Source organism: Saccopteryx bilineata, chromosome 2 (assembly GCF_036850765.1).
Source record: "Saccopteryx bilineata isolate mSacBil1 chromosome 2, mSacBil1_pri_phased_curated, whole genome shotgun sequence".
Classification (NCBI taxonomy): domain Eukaryota; kingdom Metazoa; phylum Chordata; class Mammalia; order Chiroptera; family Emballonuridae; genus Saccopteryx; species Saccopteryx bilineata.
In genome coordinates, this window is record NC_089491.1 from 312,445,938 (window position 1) to 312,453,720 (window position 7,783).

The window sequence follows — 7,783 nt, forward strand, 5'->3', positions numbered from 1 at the left end:
GGCGCAGTGGATAGAGTGTCGGACGCTGAGGACCCAGGTTCGAAACCCTGAGGTCGCCAGCTTGTGCGCAGGCTCATCTGGTTTGAGCAAAGCTCACCAGCTTCAGCCTAAGGTCACTGGCTTGAGCAAGGGGTCATTCAGCCTGCTGTAGCCTTCGATCAAGGCACATATGAGAAATCAGTCAGTGAACAACTAAGGTGCTACAACGAAGAATTGATGCTTCTCATTTCTCTCCCTTCCTGTCTGTCTGTCCCTATCTGTCCCTCTCTCTGTTTCTCTCTCTGTCACACACACACACACAAAATGACAACATGTTTGGTGGCGCAGTGGATAAAAACATTGACCTAGAATTCTGAGGTCACCAGATTGAAGCCTGGGCTTCCCTGGTCAAGGCCCATGCTAGAAGCAACTACTACAAGGAGCTTCCCGCTCCTCCCCCCTTTCTCTCTCTCCCTCTCTAAAATCAATAAATAAAATTTTTATTTAAAAAATGACAACAGCAAACACAACAATAGTTGTCTGGTGTGAATGAGTAAATATTATACTTTTTTTTTTTTTTTTTTGCATTTTTCCGAAGCTGGAAACGGGGAGGCAGTCAGACAGACTCCTGCATGCGCCCGACAGGGATCCACCCAGCACGCCCACCAGGGGGCGATGCTCTGCCCATCTGGGGCATCACTCTGTTGCATCCAGAGCCATTCTAGCACCTGAGGCAGAAGCCACAGAGCCATCCTCAGCACCCAGGCCATCTTTGCTCCAATGGAGCCTCGGCTGTGGGAGAGGAAGAGAGAGACAGAAAGGAAGGAGAAGGGAAGTGGTGGAGAAGCAGATGGGCGCTTCTCCTGTGTGCCCTGGTGGGGAATCGAACCTGGGACTTCTGCACGCCAGGCTGACGTTTTACCCCTGAGCCAACTGGCCAGGGCCTATACTTTTTTTTATTATTAGCGAGAGATAGACAGAAAGGGAGAGAGATGAGAAGCATCAACTTGTAGTTGCAGCACTTTAGTTGTTCATTAACTGCTTCTCACATGTGCCTTGACGGCGGGGGGGGGGGGGCTCCAGTCGAGGCAGTGACCCCTGCTCAAGCCAGTGACCTTTGGCTTAAGCCAGCAACCATGGAGTCACATTTATCATCCCACACTTAAGCCAGTGACTCTGCGCTCAATCCAGTGACCTCGGGGTTTCAAACCTGGATCCTCAGCATCCCAGGTCAATGCTCTATCGACTGCGCCACTGCCGGTCAGGTTTATACCCCTCTTTTTTTTTTATCAGATTGGCAAAATTTGTATTTTTTGGTGTGCTGCAGAATTTTAGTAATTAGTTTATGTGTCCCATGAGACGAAAGGTTAACAATCGCTGTTCTATTAAGATAAACAATGCCAGTATTTGTGATGTAGGCTTTTTAAATCCTACATCCTAAATTCAACCATATGTTATTTTCTCTTCCCTCGGTCTCAAGTTTCACTAATAGAAAAAAATAACTGAGAAGAGGTGGAGGAAGAGAAGTGACATATGAGTTTATGAACCATAAAAATTTGATGGCAGAGTATGATTTTTTTAAGTGTATAAACTATTTGACAGACAAGGCCTACCAATTTATTTCTTCTTGAACACACCGACAGGGCGATCCCAGCGGTCCTGTGATTTTGGTGTGCTGTCTTCAAACACAAAGCCCACGGAAGTGGCACAGCCCTCTGTGTGCCAAATTTTCCTCAGCCCCTCCAGGTCTTCACAGAGTTTGCTGTCTAGACCACTAGCCAGGACCTGGTTGTATTTTCCATCCTTTACATAGTTATGTCTGTTCAAGAACCAGTCTGGGATCTTGTACACACACTCCACCTCATCCTCAGAGAGCTTTCCTGCCCCCTTGGGGAGGCTGCTATCTGCTTTCCTCAACGCCACAGGAGCGTATCTTTGCCCCACACCGTTAGTTACGGTGACAGCAAACCCTTTCCCACCACCTATCGGTATTGGTGCAGAGTACTTGCAAAATGTGCTGGAACTTCTCAGGGGTCACTTGAGTCTTGATAGCAGCCCCAGTAGTGGTGAGTACGCCTCCTGTGGAAGAACTGGCATGTATTTAAACTCGGTCTAGAAAAAGTAACCCAATACCTTAGTATTTAGGATTTTAACACCCCACCCCCCCCCACACACACACACTGACTTGAGAAAGAGAGAGAAGAAGGTGGAGGGCAGGATGGGAAAGAAAGAGAAGCATCAAGCTGTTGTTTCACTTAGTTGTTCCATTTAGTTGTGTACTCATTGACTGCCTCTCTTAGGGCCCTGACTGGGGGTTGAACCTGCAACCGTCAGTGCGCTGGTTCATCCACTTAGCCACCCAGTGAGGGCCAGTTCTGAGGATTTAATTCTGCTCCAGAAATTTGGAATGGAGTTCAGAAAGTAATCTCCGCAACTAAGGTGCTGCAACTATGAGTTGATGCTTCTTGATGCTTCTCATCTCTCTCCCTTCCTATCTGTCTGTCTGTCTCTCATTTTTTTAAAAAAGTGTAATCTCAGGGCCACATTCATGTCCGCCTCATATTTGTCCTCTTCTCTGTACCAAGTCCCTAGCACTGAGGAACTTGGATTTGCATCCATTGCTGTTTTTAAATTATTTTTCCTGATAAAATATGTTAATTGTAGAAAAATTAAAAATCAGAGGAAAGATATAAAGAAAACACTTGTAATCCCTTTACCTAGGAATGACTGCTTATAATATGTTAGTGTTCTTTCTTTGTTATTTTAGGTCTGCCTACAAATTCCTTTTTTTTTTTTAAGATAAAATTTCTTTTTTTTTAAGATTTTATTTATTCATTTTAGAGAGAGAGTGAGAGGGAAGAGGAACAGGAAGCATCAACTCCATATGTGCCTTGACATAGTGCCTACAAATTCTTAAAACTTTTTTCCTTATTGATTTTAGAGAGAGGAAGGGAGAGAGAGACAGGAACATCAATCAATCTGTTCTACATGTGCCCTGACCGGGGATTGAACCAGCAACCTCTGCACTTTGGAAGGATGCTCTAACCAGCTAAGCTATCCAACCAGAGTCGGATCTTTTTTGGGGGTAGCTATAATCCACATACCATAAAAGTCACCCTTATCAAGTGTACAATTCAGTGGGTTTTAGTATGTCACCCTCCATTTCCCTCTCCCCAGTTGACCTGGGTTAAAGGATTTGCCTTTCCTGGACATTTACGGTAAATGGAATCATACAGTATGTGACCTTGGTGTTTGGTTTCTTTCACTTAAGATGTTTTCAAGGTTTGTTTGTTTATTTATTTATTTATTTATTTGGAGAGAAGGACAGATAGGAATAGAAAAGAAGGAAGAGAGATGAGAAGCATCAACTCATAGTTGCGGCACCTTAGTTGTTCACTGATTGCTTCTCATACGTGTCTTGACTGGCGGGGGGGGGGGGGCTTCAGCTGAGCCAGTGACTCCGTGCTCAAGCCAGAGACCTTGGGATTCAAGCCAGATACATTTGGACTCAAGCCAGTGACCTTGAGCTCAAGCTGGTGAGCCCACACTCCAAGCCAGTGACCTAGGGTTTCAAACCTGGGTCGTCAGTGTCCTAGGCCAATGCTCTATCCACTGTGCCACCACCTGGTCAAGGTTTATTTTATAGAGAGGTTTATGTTGTAGCATGTCTTAGTACTTCAGTCTTTTTGATGGCTGAATAATATTCTATTATATGGATTTAGCATGTTTTATTTATCCATTCATCAGTTGACGGACATTTGAGTTGTTTCTACTTTTTGGCTATTTTGAATAATGCTTCATGAACATTTGTGTACAAGGTTTTGTATAGATATATGTTTTCAATTCTCTTGGGATTCAATTCTCCAGGAGAAGTATTGCTGGGTCATATAGTAATTCTATGTTTCACTTTTTGAGGAACTTTCAAACTGTTTTCCAAAGTGGCTGCACCATTTTACTTTCCCACCAACAATGTAGGAGAGTTTCAATTTCTTCACAGCCTCACCAACACTTATTATTGTACATTTATTTATTATAGTCATCCTAGAGATGTAACTTGCTATCTCATGGTGGTTTTCATTTGCGTTTCCCTGATGACTAATGATGTTGGCATCTTTTAAATTTTTTTTAAGTGAGAGGAGGGGAGATGGTGAGATAGACTCCTACATGAGCCCCTACCAGGATACACCTGGCAACCCCTGTCTGGGGCCAATGTTGGAATCAAACAAGCTATTTTTAGCCTCTAAGACTGATGGGTTTGGACCAACTGAGCTATCCTTAATTCCCTGGGCTCACTCTCAAATCAACTGAGCCAATGGCTGCAGGAGGGGAAGAGGGAGAGAAGAGAAGAGAGAGGAAGGAGGATAGAAGTAGATGGTCACTTCTTTTGTGTGTCCTGACTGGAAATTGATCCTGAGATGTCCATATACCAGGCTGATGCTATATCCACTGAGCCAACCAGCTAGGGCTAATGTTGGCATTTTTTCATGTGCTTATTTGTGTATCTTCTTTGAAGAAATGTTTATGAAAATCCTCAGCCTATTTTTAAATTATGTGTGTTTTTACTGTTGAGTTTAAGAGTTCTTTATATATTCTGGATATCAGAACTTTATCATATATATAATTTGCAAATATTTTCTTTCATTCTATGAACTGTCTTTTATTTTATTTATTTATTTATGACAGAGACAGAGAGAGGGACAGATAGGGACAGACAGACAGGAAGGGAGAGAGATGAGAAGCATCAAGTCTTCATTGCGGCTCCTTAGTTGTTCATTGACTGCTTTCTTATATGTGCTTTGACAAAAATGAACTCAAAATGAATAACAGACCTAGATGGAAGACTCTAAAACTCTGAAAACATACATGTAAAATTTTATAACTTTGGATTAAGCAATAATCTCTTTGATATGACTCCCAATGTACAAGCAACCAAAGAAAAAATACATTAGACCTCATCAAAATTAAAAACTTTTGGCTCTAAAGGACATCATCAAGAAAATGAAGAGTGTTCTGGCCGGATAGCTTGGTTAGTTAGAGAGCATTGTCCTGATACACAAAGGTTGCTGGTTCAATCCCGGTCAGGGCACATGCAGGAACAAATCAATGTTTCTGTCTCTTTCTCTCTCTCTAAAATTAATAAACTTTTTTTTTGACAGAGACAGAGAGAGTCAGAGAGAGGGACAGATAGGGACAGACAGGAAGGGAGAGAGATGAGAAGCATCAGTTCTTCGTTGCAGCTCCTTAGTTGTTTAATGATTATTTTCTCATATGGGCCTTGACTAGGGGGCTACAGCAGAGTGATTGACCCCTTGCTCAAGCCAGTGACCTTGGGCTCAAGCCAGCAACCTTGGGCTTCAAGTCAGCAACCTTTGGGCTCAAGCCAGCAAACATGGGGTCATGTCCATGATCCCACACTCAAGCCAACAACCCCTCGCTCAAGCTAGTGAGCCCGTGCTCAAGCCGGCAACCTCGGGATTTTGAACCTGGGTCCTCCACATCCCAGTCAGACACTCTATCCACTGCACCACCACCTGGTCAGGTTAAGTTATTTTATGTGGCTAGCATCATTTGTTGAAAAGACCCTTCTCTCCCCACTGAATTGTCTTGGTATTCTTCTTCTTCTTCTTCTTCTTCTTCTTCTTCTTTTTTTTTTTTTGTATTTTTCTGAAGTTGGAAACGGGGAGGCAGTCAGACAGACTCCCGCATGCGCCCTACCAGGATCCACCCAGCATGCCCACCAGGGGGCGATGCTCTGCCCATCTGGGGCATTGCTCTGTTGCACCCAGAGCCATTCTAGCGCCTGAGGCAGAGGCCATGGAGCCATCCTCAGCGCCCGGGCCAACTTTGCTCCAATGGAGCCCTGGCTGCAGGAGGGGAAGAGAGAGACAGAGAGGAAGGAGAGGGGGAGGGGTGGAGAAACAGATGGGCACTTCTCCTGTGTGCCCTGGCCGGGAATCAAACCCAGGACTCCTGCACGCCAGGCCGACACTCTACCACTGAGCCAACCGGCCAGGGCCTGTCTTGGAATTCTTGTTGAAAATTAATTGTACATTAATAGATAGGTTTATTTCTGGACACTTAATTCTAGCCATTTATCTTTATATCTACCCTATATCAGAACCACAGTTTTTTGTCACAATTTTAATTTTAAGATAAATAAAAACTATAGATCAGTGGTAGTAACCTGGTCCCTACCACCCACTAGTGGGCATTCCAGTTTTCATGGTGGGCAGTAGCAGAGCAACCAAAGTATAAATAAAAAGATAGATTTAATTATAGTAAGTTGTTTTATTAAGATTTATTCTGCCAAACTTAGCAAAAATCCAACATAAAGTATTTGGTAAGTAATTATTATTATATGCTTTAACTTGCTGTAACTCTGATTTATAAATTTTATAAAGTAAAGTTACTTCTCTACTTTATAAATCACCATTACTGTGGAACCAATGGGCAGTTAGAAAATTTCACTACTAACAGAGATACAAAAGTGAGCAGTAGGTATAAAAAGGTTGACTCCCCCTACTATAGATAAATAAATAGAAAACTTCACCACAAACTATTAATAGAGATTTCCTCTGGTTAGTGAGATTAAATGACAATTTTTCTTGAAACTCATTTATATTTTTGTTCGTTTGTTTGTTTGTTTTTTGGGTTTTTTTGTATTTTTCTGAAGCTGAAAACGGGGAGAGACAGTCAGACAGACTCCCACATGCGCCCGACAGGGATCCACCTGGCACGCCCACCAGGGGGCGACACTCTGCCCACCAGGGGGCGATGCTCTGCCCCTCCGGGGCGTCGCTCTGTCGCGACCAGAGCCACTCTAGCACCTGGGGCAGAGGCCAAGGAGCCATCCCCAGCGCCCGGGCCATCTTTGCTCCAATGGAGCCTTGGCTGCAGGAGGGGAAGAGAGAGACAGAGAGGAAGGGGGGGGGAAGGAGAAGCAAGTGGGTGCTTCTCCTATGTGCCCTGGCTGGGAATCGAACCCGGGTCCCCCGCACGCCAGGCCGACACTCTACCGCTGAGCCAACCGGCCAGGGCCTTATTTATATTTTTTAATTTACCTACAAACAACATATTTTTAAATTGAATTTATTGGGATGACATTGGTTTGCAAAGCCATACAGGTTTTGATTGGACAACTCAATATAATGCCATCTGCATGCTGCATTGTGCACCCTTCACTCCAAGCAGATTCTTTTTTTTCTCTTTTAAATGTTAGAAAGTTCTTTATTATTACTTATTAAGCACCAACTTAATACTGCAGAAAATTTCAAACCACCCTTTGACAATTTATTCTTCCCTTCCCCCCCAATTTTTTTTAAATTTATTTATTTATTTTTTATTTTTTTACAGGGACAGAGAGAGAGTCAGATAGAGGGATAGACAGGGACAGACAGACAGGAAGGGAGAGATGAAAAGCATCAATCATAAGTTTTTCGTTGCGACACCATGGTTGTTCATTGATTGCTTTCTCACATGTGCCTTGACCGTGGGCCTTCAGCAGACCGAGTAACCCCCCGCTGGAGCCAGTGACCTTGGGTCCAAGCTGGTGAGCTTTTTTGCTCAAGCCAGATGAGCCCATGCTCAAGCTGGCTATCCTGGGGTCTCGATCCTGGGTCCTTCTGCATCCCAGTCCGACGCTCTATCCACTGCGCCACCGCCTGGACAGGCCCCCCCCCCAAATTTTTGATAATAAATTTGTCAAGTAAAGACATGCTCCTTTCTCTCTTCTTTGTAAAACTTTGTGAAATAAAGGCAAAGAACTGTGTATATCTTGTGGTGAAATGCTGCCTATGGCTGGGAA

At 43.8% G+C, this 7,783-nt stretch overlaps 1 pseudogene; it reads right to left on the bottom strand.

The window, feature by feature from the left end:
• Window positions 1-1,596: 1,596 nt before the first annotated feature.
• LOC136322570 (small ribosomal subunit protein uS13-like) lies at window positions 1,597-3,192 on the bottom strand (annotated as a pseudogene).
• Window positions 3,193-7,783: the final 4,591 nt, after the last annotated feature.